The sequence below is a fragment of the Mauremys mutica genome, chromosome 3, assembly GCF_020497125.1.
Source record: "Mauremys mutica isolate MM-2020 ecotype Southern chromosome 3, ASM2049712v1, whole genome shotgun sequence".
In the NCBI taxonomy this organism is placed as follows: domain Eukaryota; kingdom Metazoa; phylum Chordata; order Testudines; family Geoemydidae; genus Mauremys; species Mauremys mutica.
The window spans coordinates 206,143,614-206,156,790 of NC_059074.1; positions in this window are offsets into that span (position 1 = coordinate 206,143,614).

A 13,177-nucleotide genomic window follows, 5' to 3' on the forward strand; every position below is an offset into this window, starting at 1 on the left:
CTCGCTATCAGAGGTGGGCGCTCACAATCAGGGACGGATTTTCGCCTCCCCACGCCAGGACAACACCCCGCTTTACAGACGGGAAACTGAGGCATGCGGCGGTTCCACGGGCTTGCTTTAATTCACACTAGAAATCTGTGGAGGAGACAGTAACAGAACCAGGTCGTCCAAATCCAGAGGCCTGGATCTTTCCAAACCAGCATGTTCTACTTCAGATGGGGAATAGCATCCCCCATAGGATCCCAGCAGCCAGCTGCACACATGAGGCGCCAGCCCTAAGGATCGCCTGTACTGTGCTCCATGGTTACTCTCCTTAGCCCTTCTCAGCTCGAAAAGACAGGGTCTAAAGGGAGAACTGATCTCCGTGCTCAGGGCTCGGTCCCTTCTGTTGCCTGCCCCTCTCTGAGAAAGCCACAACTCAGACCCGGTTGTGCCCATTGTAACCCTCCTGCCGTGGTTTACGGGGGGTAGGGTGGGGGTTGATAGCCTTTCACCCACACCCATCATGTAAAGGGAAAGGGTCCCTATGCAGATGCACTTGTCTGGAGGTACAAATATTGGAACAATAAAGCACAATGGGTGCATGGTCCTTTTGGGTAATCACAGCCCTGGGGAGCTGCCATGTACACAGTATCAGAGGGGTATCCATGTTAGTCTGGATCTTTTAAAGCAGCAAAGAGTCCTGTGGCACCTTATAGACTAACAGACGTATTGGAGCATGAGCTTCCATGGGTGAATACCCGCTTCGTCGGATGCATGTACACAGCATAACCCCGGGCCTCTCATTCTCCAAGGGGAGCTCTGCTTGGGGATTTTAGATGGGCCTGTGTGTGTGCAGGGGGAATATACATTGGGATGTGATAATGTAATCGTCCTCTTCCCCTCCCTCCACCCATGAATATACTTCCTGCTAATTTTTTGGCCAGATCGCAATAGGAGATATAGCCTAACAATCAGATCTCCTGCCTGATTATTTTTTTAATTGCCCTGAAGTAACCTGCAGCTCTGCTTGCAAAATCTGCCTCCTTCTCTCGAGAATCTGGTGCCTGATTCCCAGCCAGGGGTATAAACCGCCCCTGGTGATTTGCAGTAAATTGCTGAATGTTAACGGGAAAACTAGTGGTAGGTTTTTTATTTTAAAGCGGATTTTCCTCCTCCCCCATCCCCTGTAAAGGGAGAATGTGTGCGCAAATAAAACCCCCTCAGCCCTGCGCTGTATCCCTGAGTCAGCCTTTGCCACTGTCTGAATGGGTGTTGCAGGCAGAATTTCTCCTGAAGGGGAGTATGCAGCTATGCAAAGCCACCCCGGGGGGGGGGATGGTTCGTTCTCCAAACCTTGGGGACAAGGTGCCATTTGGGTCTATTTTTTCTCCATGTTGATTTCCACTGTTTGTGACAGGCGCCCACTTGGGATGCAACAGTTTAAAATGACCCGCGTGCCAAATAAATCCACCCTGCAACTTTCCCTCCCTGGTTAGAGCAAAGCTTAGGATGGGAAGAAGGTAGGAGACAGTTGAAGCAGTTATGCCCCCTTCTCCCCCGCCCCATCCAGCAGCATGCAGGGGCACTTGGCCACCTGAGAAACGCCACGCTCAAGTGGCTCGGTGCCTGTTAGCCAGCAAGGGGAGGTTTTCTTTGATTTTTCCAGCCATCTCCAATTTGGAAAATGTGCCCAAGAAGCTGGGATCTTTCTCTGCCTCTCTTTTAAAACACTCACTAATAACCGTTACGCGGTGGGGGAGGAAGGACTTTGGAAGTGTGTATAGTCGGGGGAGGGTGGGTGCTGTTTAAAAGACACAGTCGTTGCCTTCTGTTTGTTAACCTGTCTGGTTTATTCCAGAGCAGGACTGTAACTGTCCCAGAGGACTGGGCTACTAGTAGTTTTAGACCATTCCAGAGCAGCAGGCCTGTAATGTTAGGCCACATCTTGAGCTAATTTCATTCTGCAGCAAAGAAACCTGAATTCCTTCCTTTTGGAACAAATGGGGTCTTTCAATTGACTTCAGTGGGCTTGGAATCAGGTCCTGGCTGCACAATCTACTGTGTTGCCATGAAAAGTGAGCTGATGAGGGAAATAAATACTTTGTTGTTGTTTGTTGTTGCAAAACTGTTTGAGATCCCAAATGAACTGCCCAACTCATGTGCAGACTTAAAGCCCTCTCAGAGAAGTGCCGGGGCTGGCAGTCCCCAGGGATGGGATTTCATTAGTTCAGAATAAAAAATGTAAGGCTCTCCAAGCTGATTTGAATACATCTCTAATGCTTCCTCTGACTGGCTATTGATCTGCTTCAGTCTCACCTCTTGTTTTTTAACTTGTGGAGCTTGGCAAACTCAAGCGATTTCCCCTCACTCCTCCAACCCTGGCTTAAAATTACAACAAATACCTAATGTATGTAGAAGGCCACATTCCACGAGAAAACTCCTATTGATTTTGATAGACATAACCTACCAAGATCAGGGGTGAACTTCAAAGTGTATTTTGCTGCCAAGCCCTGAGCTGTAGCTTCTAGATCTCTCCTGCAACAGCAGCTGTCATTACTCAGAGCTAAACAGTGCCCCAGCTCTAATCTCTGCATTTCTTTAGGTGTTAATAATGCCATCAACACTTGCAGGGGAGACACAGAACCTGAAACTCAGGTCTTGGCAGATAAGTAAACAAGGAAGGGATGTTTCAGTTATTTCTGTGTTTAAAGCATATGTATTTGTCAGTGGTCAGGGTTCAGTTTGGGCTTTGCAAGAGGCAGCTCTTTATGCTGCCCTGGGAGCTGCCTGGAAGAGGATCTCAGCACAGTCTGCCTCATAGATTTCCCCTGTTTTGCAGGGTAAGTAACTTGTACCTGGCACAGTGTGATTTCTCCCTGCAGCTATGCTACCTGCTATGTTGACCAGGAGCCTTGGCAGTTAGTTCTGCCCATTTGTCACCCCATTTAGCCTCGTCCCCTACAGATGCTGCCACCCATGATCTGGGTAACCATCACTAGGGAGTAGCTTATGCCCCCTTTACTCTCCTGAGCACCCATGCAAGCTGGGCCCAAATCTGGCCATTCATTATCTGGGATGTAAAGCAGGCTCCCCGCCCCCTCTTTTAATCTATTTTTTAAAGCATTTCCATTTAACTTTAGCATGAATGGAAGCAGGGAGTGTGCATTTCAAAGAGCTATAGTACAGCTGGTAGGGAACTGACTTTAGATGAAAACAAAATTTTATTTGATTTTTTTTCCGTTTAATGAAACCACCAAAACAATCGATAGCAATTGACATTGTTCAAGAAAAGTTCTGTTTTGTTGAAAAAGCCATTTTCTGTCAAAAAGATTTGACCCTCTCCAGTGAATAGTCGTCCCCTCTTTTTGACATAAGTGTCTCACCTCATGGAGAATTGTTTTAATAAAAACTTCAGTCTCCTCCAGATCTGTTTTCTATGTTTTCCATGCCTCATCCAGCCACCTCTATTAAGGTACCCAAAGATGTTTGTAAAACCCATAAAACATCAGTCATAAATGAAGCTTCTGAAATCAGCGGATAGACCACTGGACTGGAACTTAGACCTGCATACAATTCCTGGCTGTGCCACTGACTTGCTGGGTGACCTTGGCAAGTCACTTTCCCTCCCTGTGCCTCAGTTTTCCACATCAGTAAAATGGGGATAATGAACTTGACCTCCTTTGTAAAGCACTTTGAGATCTACTGATGAAATGTGATGTATGAGAAGTGAGGGGATGTGTAATATCTTTGGCTCTTTGCAAAGCAGATATTCTGTGGACAATAAATAACAACCAAGTTCTCCACAAAATTTTACGTTGTATCCAGTGGGGTTAATCCAAAAGGCTGATAAGTTAATGGGAAACATGCCACTGCCCCTCTCATACACCTGCTTTGTCTGCTTCCCTGTCACATGGTAAATTTCCCACAGGGCAATCAACCTTTTGTATTACACATACCCCCTCTTTGCATATTTTTCTTTGGAACTCCCCCACCCCCCGCCTCCTCTCACCTAAAATAAACCAGCTGTCTGTTCCGAACATATGTGTTCATAGGGAGTGCAAATGATGTCACAGTGCCAGGCAGTACATGCCATTTGGAAATGACAGAGCTATTTATGTTTGAAAAGTGGCTGTGCATATGCTGAATAGCTACTTTTTATAATGTTTTCAATGAACATGGGGCCTGATCCTGCTTTTGCTTACAGGAGTGTAACTACACTGAAATCAGCGGTGCAACAGCAGCGTGAAACTACTATAAATCAGAGCAAAATCAGTCCCCTTGTGTTCCATATTGTAGAGTAGGTGAGCATGCATGGGAATTTACAAGCGTAACTCCCTATTGCATGTCATGGAGTAACATATTAGTGCCATTTAAGCTACACCTGCATTTAACATAGAGGGACTCTATGCTAATACTGCTAAAGAAACAAGCCTTTGGAACCATTTTATGTTAGGCTCTTCTGGAAATTTTGCAGAGTCACAGATTCTTCCCTTTTGAAGGAAAAAAGGACTTACAGTGAAATTGGAGGTAGGTTTCTGTGTTCTAAAAAAGCAGCAGGAATTTCCTACCCCTCCATTTTAATGGATCTTTGTTTGCAGAGTTGGGGCTGGTGCGGTGTGTAGATTTACAGTGCTGCTATACTTAGGGCCTGCTCAAAACTAATTGGAAGCCAATGGTATCTTTCTATTAACTTCTTTGGGCTTTGGATTGGTCCCTGGCCCAGTGTTTAACCCATACATAGGGCTTTATATAAGTCTCTGCTTATGCATTTTTGTGTCTACAATATGCCTCCTTTCTTTACCAGACATAATATAGCATCATGACACTACACCGTATAGGAGGAATCATTAATTGTAGAGTCTAAACAGCTTAGCAGTATATGTGTGGCTCAGTAATGCAATATTTATACACATTGTGCTTGTCCTCTTCTCTTATTTATGGCTAATAAAATCACAAAATGTATATAAACAAGCATACTGTGTGTATGTCTTTTACCTGTGTATCTATCTATCAACACAAACAACTCCCATCGTTGTGTTTTTGTGTTCTAATGGTTTTCTGAATCCTGCTGAGTTCTTGGCTTTCATGATATCTTGCAGCAGGGGATTCCACAGATTAATGATACATTCAGTAAAAGAGTCTATTTATTCATTGGTTTTATATTGTTGCATTTCAGCTGCATTGGGTGTCCCCCTGTGTTATGAAAAAGGGTAAAGAGGAATGTCTAATGGACCTTCTAGGTACCATTCATTATTTTGTATACCTGTATGATCTCCTCCTACTTGCCTCCCCTCTAAGTCATACAAGCAACTTCTCCTGTGATTCTCTTGCCAGCCCTGTGGAATTCTAAAGGAGATCATTATCAATATGTGTGTTACAGATAACACATTTATCTGTAACAAAAATAGCTACATACATGGATCAGTGTAATACACTATTTGCTTATGGCTTCCGAGTTTTCCAGGGAGAGAGACAAATCCACATGCTGCCCTGAGTACTTTGTTTGGCATTTGTCTCTCTGCTTTACCTGACAGATAGGTATAACCTGATGGAAACCGCTATTAGCTTCGCATCGATTCAGGCTCGCAGGTAAATGTTATTCCAGCTAATGTAAACAAAGTTGCTTTCACCTGAGAGCCATATTTTTCAGATGTTCGTATAAAAATAACTTTTGGCGTGGGTTAAAGGAATTCATTGGGGAGGAAAACCATTCCCTCCTTTGGGTGATTTGCAAACTGTCTAAAATGGGAATTTGGGGAACTGCACTTTCTTTGGGGAGAGTAGATTTTTTCAGAGACAAATCTATGCCTAACTGAAGGCAGAATTTGATGCTCAGACAATCCTTCTCCCAGTGGGCCCTATGGTGGCCTCTGTCTGGTGAAACTCCAGATGATATCAGTAGGTTCAAGAGCCAGTGGCCAAATTTGTGACCCACTGAGGTCAACGGGAGTCTTTCTATTGACTTCATTGTATTTTGGATCAGGCCCAATGTGCCTAACTCCCATTAACGTTACTGCACCATGGGGAAAGTAGCTCTCAGATCATTTGATAAATCAGCGTTTAGAGCTTCTGCTGCCCCGCTGAGACCAGATGAGCGATTATGGGCCTTCCAGTGAACTCAGAGATAGGAGCACTTTTTGCTAACAAAATAAAAGCTTTAGGTTTCCACTTCATGGAAGAAATGCCCACAAAAAATCACCTTCTCCTTGTCCCATTTGTAAGAGATACATAGATTTCAAGGCCAAGTTGTTCCGGTGGTTAATTACTCTTATGCTTAAAAATTTACACCTTATTTTCAGTCTCAAAGTGTCTGGTATCAACTTCCAGCTATTGGATCATGTTATATCTTTCTCTGCTAGACTGAAGAGCCCATTATTAAATATTAGTTTCCTACGTAGGTACTTCTAGAGCATGATCAAGTCAGCCCTTAACCTTCTCTTTCTTAAGCGTAATAGATTGAGCTACTTGAGTCAATCTCTAGAAGGCAGGTTTTCTAATCCTTTAATCATTCTCATGGCTCTTCTCTGACCCCTCGCCAATTTATCAACATCCTTCTTGAATTATGGACAACAGAACTGGACACAGAATTGCAGTAGTGATCACACCGGTGCTGAATATAGGGAAAAAAACCCTGTCTACTCCTACTTGAGATTCCTCTGTTTATGCATCCAAGGATCACCTTAGCTCCTATGGTCACAGTGTTGCACTGGGAGCTCATGTTCAGCTGATTATCCACCACAACCCCCAAATCCTTTTCAGAGTCACTGTTTCCCAAGATAGAGTCCCCCGTCCTGTAAGTATGGCCTACATCAGGCCTGCACAACATGCAGCCCGCGTGGGCTCACTGTGCGGCCCGCGGAAAAGTGGCAGGGTGGGGCTGTCGGGTTCACCCAGGACTGGTGCAACCATCTGGGATTTTTCCTCCCTCCCCTCCCTTCCCCTCACGCAGGGTGCGGTGTGGCTGATTTAGTGCCTGGGCCTGATTTAGCTGCTCCCATTGGCCTCCAGCAGGCAGAGTCCCTCCCCTGCACCCCCCCCCTCAGCATCGCGTCACAGCGCTCTGCGGGGGAGGGGTTCTGTGCTCGGCAGCTTGTTTGGTTGGCTCCATGTGGAGCCAGCGGCTGGAGCAGCGTGGTAGTAAAGGGAGTCCCAGCAGGCAGTCAGGGAGCAGGAGGAGGGTTGGATGGGTCGGGAGTTCTGGGGGGACTGTCAGAGGGCGGGGGTGTGGAGCGGGATCGGAGCAGTCAGGGGACAGGGAGCAGGGGGAGGGTTGGATGGGTCGGGAGTTCGGGGGGCTGTCAGGGGAGAGGGTTGGAGGGGGAGGGAGTTCTGGGGGGCGGGAGTGTGGAGAGGGATCAGAGCAGTCAGGGGACAGGGAGCAGGGGGAGGGTTGGATGGGTCAGGAGTTCTGGGGGGACTGTCGGGGTGGCGGTGTGGAGAGGGATCGTAGCAGTCAGGATAGGGAGCAGGAGGAGAGTTGGATGGGTCGGGAGTTCGGGGGGGACTGTCAGGGGGCAGGGGGAGGGTTGGATGGGTCGGGAGTTCGGGGGGGCTGTCAGGGAGTGGGGAGTGGTTGGATAGGGTATGGGAGTCCCGGGGGTCTGTCTGGGGATGGGGGGGTGGAGCGGGATTGGAGCAGTCAGGGGACAGGGAGCAGGGGGAGGGTTGGATGGGTCGGGAGTTCTGGGGGGCTGTCAGGGGAGAGGGTTGGAGGGGGAGGGAGTTCTGGGGGGCGGGAGTGTGGAGAGGGATCGGAGCAGTCAGGGGACAGGGAGCAGGGGGAGGGTTGGTTGGGTCGGGAGTTCGGGGGGGCTGTCAGGGAGTGGGGAGTGGTTGGTTAGGGTATGGGAGTCCCAAGGGTCTGTCTGGGGATGGGGGTGTGGATAAGGGTTGGGGCAGCCAGGGGACAGGTAGGGGGTAAGGTCCTAGGGGGGCAGTTAGGGTGGGTGGGGTCTCAGGAGGGGGCAGGCAGGGGACAAGGAGCGGGGGGGTTGAGGGTTCTGACGGGGGTGGGAAGTGGGAGGGAGTGGATGGGGCAGGACTTTCCCCCTATCCTCTTTTTTGATTGTTGAACTATGGTAACTCTAAACAAGTGGTGCCCTGGCTCGGCCGGGAAGAGCCGCCTTCCGGAGGTAGTGGAGAGCCAAAGCGTCGGCTTGCAGGGGCGGCGCGCCCCAACCATGGAGGAGCCGGTGCGGCACCAATGCGGGGAGCAGCCGCGCCCCCCGCCCCTCCTGCCCAGGCTGCAGCCGGGAGCGTCCCCCCCCCCCCACTGGGGGGTCCTGCAGGCTGCAGCAGATGCATGCGGTCAGCGGCCCCCTTGCGCCCCCCGGCGCCCTCCTCGCCACCCTTGGGCTTTGTGGCTCCCAGGCATGTGAGCTGCCGCTGGGGCACGGGGCCCTGAGCCTGCTCCGTGAGGGGCATAAGCTCACACTCCCGGGAGCCACAGAGCCCAAGCACGGTGAGCGGGGAGCTGGGGGGTGCATGGGGGCCGGCGCCCGCATGCATCCACTGCAGCTTGCAGGAGCCCCTGGGGGTGGGGGCGCTGGGCCGCAGCCTGGGCAGGAGAGGTGGGGGGGCGGGGCTGCTCCCCACTAGCCGTGCCGCTGCCTTTGCAGGGCTGCTGCCCCCCTGTGCTGCACCGGCTCCTCCATGGCTGGGGCTCGCTGCTGCCACAAGCGGGACACTCTGGCTCTCCGGTGCCTCTGGAAGGCGGCTCCTCCCTGCTGAGCTGCTACTGCGGCCCAAGCCTGGCAAAGCCAGTGAGTGGACTCGGGGCGGGGACCACCGGGGTGGGGTGGGGAGGGCTCGCGGGGGGGCTGTGCACCCTCCAGGGGAGTTCAGGGGGCGGAGGGGGAACCTGGTCTGGGGAGCAGCCCCTGGGCACGGCTGGCCCCTGGGGTCTATAAAGGCTCAATGGGATTTGCCCCTCAATGAACCGATGTGTGTGTGGGGTGGGGACGCAAGGTGGAAGTTTCACCTAGGGCGCAAAATGTCCTTGTACCAGCCCTGGGTTCGCCCCCTGCCCGGGGGGAGCCCCACCTCACAGCCCCGCGCACATGTCCCACGCTCCAACCACCCTAACGGCCAGGGCTCCCTGCGGCCCCTGTGTTTGTGTGTTGCACAGTCACATCCAATCCCTTCATACCACCCCTCTTTCCCCTCCCCGGCTTAGTTCATAGCTCCAGAAAATCCCTTCAAACTGTCCCCATTTCCCCCTCCCCTTATTTCATGGGGGGGGGATGATGAACCGAGTGGGCGGGCGGGCAGTGGCGGGGGGGGGCTTTATACTTGTGGGGGTGAGGAGGCGAGCGGCGAGTTGGTGGCTGGAGTGGGGCATCCATTTTCAGTATTTTAATTGTTGGTACTGCTGTGTGCAGTAATATAGTGCCCCCTGGGGGGTTGAAGAGGGGTGTGATGGTGGGGCCGAGCGGGGAGGGGGCGGGTCCTATTTCACTGCTGTGATCTGGTCACCCTGTGCGCGCCATTTCTTTCCCCCTCTACAGGCTTCCACACACCGTCAGTGCCTTGCTAGTGTGCCACAAGCGTGAGATCTCTCTTCTCTTTGTGTGTGACTGAGTGTTTCCCTTCTGTGTGAATTTATTCAACAAAATCTTGAGCTTCATAATGGCTACCATGAGTGAAAAGAAAAAGAGAAAAATAGAATCAGAGCACAGTTTTCAACACTGAATGGACGAATAAATACTTATGTACTGTTTCTAAAGACAAAATACTGTGCCTCGTGTGTCGTGAAACATTAGCCGTTCCGAAAGAATACTGCCTTCGGCGGCACTTTGAAACTAAACATCCCAATCTCGCCAAATTGAACCCAAATGAAAAAATAATTAAAGCAGCCAGTTTAGCGAAAAACCTTAGTGGAGAACAGCAAATTTTCAAGAAAGTGAGCACTGAGAACGATACGGTTACTAAAGTAAGCTTTCAAATTTCTAAGGAAATTGCTGCTGCTGGGAAATGCTTCACAGAAGGCGAGTTTTTAAAAAAGTGTATGTTGATTGCTGTATCTGAGTTACGTCCAGAAAAGAGAGGAATATTTAAGAATATCAGTCTATCACGCATGACTGTACAGAGAAGAATAACTGACATTTCTACCAATCTAAGTGATCAGTTAAAGCAGAGAGTCAGTGAATTCTGCTTTCACTCCCTAGCTATGGATGAAGGCACCAATTTAAAAGACACTGCCCAACTTATTTTTATTAGAGGGATTGATAAAAACTTTGAAATTACTGAAGAACTTGCTGGCATGTGCTCCATGACAGGTCGCACAACCGGAAAAGAAATCTCCAGTGAGGTGATAAAGTCCATGAATGATAAGTCAGGATTAGATTTCACAAACTTGGTGGCCATGTGTACTGATGGTGCTCCAGCTACGTGCGGAAAAAATGTTGGAGCAGATACTCTTCTTGAAGAATTTATCAGGAGACAAATAACCAAACATCACTGCATTTACATCAGCAGGTTTTGTGTAGCAAAGTCTTAAAATTTGAGCATGTAATGTCAGTGGTAGTTTCCATTGTAAACTACATCCGTTCTAGAGGACTAATACATAGGACATTTTGAGCCTTTCTTGAAGGGCTAGACACCGAGTGCAGTGACATGATCTACCATACGGAACTGAGGTGGTTGAGTCGAGGAAAAGTGCTCCAGCGTTTCATTGCTTTGAAAGAGGAGGTAGCAAACTTCCTAGAAAATGGACCAATAAAATTCCCAGAGCTTGAAAATGAGTCCTGGAATCAAGATCTCTTTTTCTTTTGTGATATCACAGCACACCTGAATGATCTCAACATTCAACTTCAGGGAAAAAATCAACTTATATTTCAAATGTGTGCAGCAGTGAAAGCTTTCAAAATGAAATTGAAACTTTTCAGAAGTCAGCTGTCAAAAGGTGAAATGCGTCACTTTCCCACTTGTGCACAGCATATCCCTCAGCACAAACACTCCGAGTTAGGAGAAAAATATGCAAAGCACACCAATCTTTAGATTGAAGAATTTGACAGAAGACTTACTTTGTCTAAAGAAGAAGACGTCCAATTGAAGTTGACTGAAGATCCCCTTTCTGTGGATCCAGAGGAAGTGCCACTAGATTTGCAGTTGGAGGTTATTGAAGTTCAATGTTCAGCAGTTTACCGAAATAAGCACAGAGAAAGCAGCCTACGGGACTTCTACAAAAGTCTGGACGATGAAAAATACAAGAATCTTATCGAAGTTGTACTGAAAACGTTCAGCATTTTTAAAGCACTTACATATGTGAACAAACATTTTCCATCATGAACATGAATAAAAACAAGCAATGTTCTTCTCTGACTGACGGCCATTTGGAAGACATTATGAAAATATCCACTTCAAATAGGACCCCCGAATACGACAAGCTTTTTGCCGAAAATAGATGTAATATCTCTCATTAAATTTGCAAGGTAATTATGAAACGTACAAATGTTTTCTTTCAATGGAACAGGTGTTTTTCATTTTTCCATGATTCATAAAAATATTAAAATAATTTAAAAAATTGTTTGCTTTAATTGAAAAATTCTTAATAAAGTATCACCCCCCCCCCAAAAAACAAACCACCCTTCCTTTTTGGCCCACAGCTGTTTTGGCGGGGTGGCGCTGGGGAAGGGAGGATTTGTTTCTGCGGTGCGGACGGCGCTGGGGTGTGTGTGTTGTGTTTCGGGGGGGCTGGGGGGTGGTGTTTCTGCAGTGCTGCGGGGGTGGGTTGGCCCTCAGCTGTTTTCTTTGGAGTAATATGGCCCTCGCCGCTTTACAAGTTGTGCAGGCCTGGCCTACATTCTTCTGTGTTCTATTTGCTTATGTCCAGCTTATCAAGTGATCCAGCCTGCTCCAAGTCAGTGACCTGTCCTCGTTCTGTAGTAAACTGTATGAGTGGTGATTTTATGTTTTTGTCCAGATAATTAATAAAAATGTTAAACAGTGTAGGGCCAAGAACTGATCCCTGAGGGACCCCATTAGAAACTGAGTCATTTGATGATGATGATTCCCTGTTTACAAATTACATCTTAAGACTGATCAGTTAGCCAGCTTTTAATCTATTTAATGTGTGCCATGTTACTTTTATGTATGCAGTGGTGTTGTAGCTGTATGGGTCCCAGATTATTAGAGAGACAAGGTGAGTGAGGTAATATCTTTTTTTGTGTGATATCTTTCTAGTTTTTAAATCAAAATGTCATGTGGTACCATGTTGAATGTCATACTGAAGTATAAGTATATTACATCAACACTGTTACTTTAATTAACTAAATTTATCTCATTTAAAAAAAAAGATATCAAGTTAGTTTGACAGGACCTATTGTCCATAAACCTGTGTTGATTGGCATTAATTATATTATGTTCCTTTAATTCCTTATTAATTGAGTCCCTCATCAACTGCTTCATTATGTTGCTGGTAATCAATATCAAACGGACAGGCCTATAATTATCTGTATCATCCTGTTTACCCTTTTAAAATATTGACACAATGTTAGATTTCTTCCAGTCTTCTGGAACTGCCACATTGTTCCAAGACTTACTGAAAAAAATTAATGGCCCAGCGAACTCATCAGCCAGCTCTTCTAAAACTCTTGGATGCAAGTTATCTGGGCCTGCTGATTTTAAAATGTCCAACTTTAATAGCTTCTTTTTTACATCCTTCAGTGATAGTAGAGAAATGGAAGGAGTGTTATCATATGATATGACCACATCATCTCCCCCCCCCAATATATAATAGAAATATTTACTGAACACTTTTGTCTTTTCTGTGTTAGTATTGATAATTCTTCTATTTCCATCTGGTAATGGACCAATACCATTGCTAAGATTCTTTTTGTTCCTAATATGTGTTTGAAAACTCCTTCTTATTGTCCTTAACTCTGCTGGCCACAGATTTTTCCTTGTGTCTTTGCATCCCTTATCGATCTTCTACAGTTCCTATCTTCTGACATGTTTATTACTACCAATTTCCCCTTTCTTCCATTTGTTATTTTTTATAGCAGTCTTCACTTCCTCTCTGAACCAGGTCATTTTTTAAGCCAATATGGCCTTATTTCTCAATTGTGGTATTTTGGTCCTCTAATAAAATGTTCTTAAACAATTCCTAATTATCATCCACTGATTAATTTCTTCCTCCCAACTGATTTGGCTCACAATTTTTTTCAGTGTTGTGCAATTGGCCTTTTAAAGCACC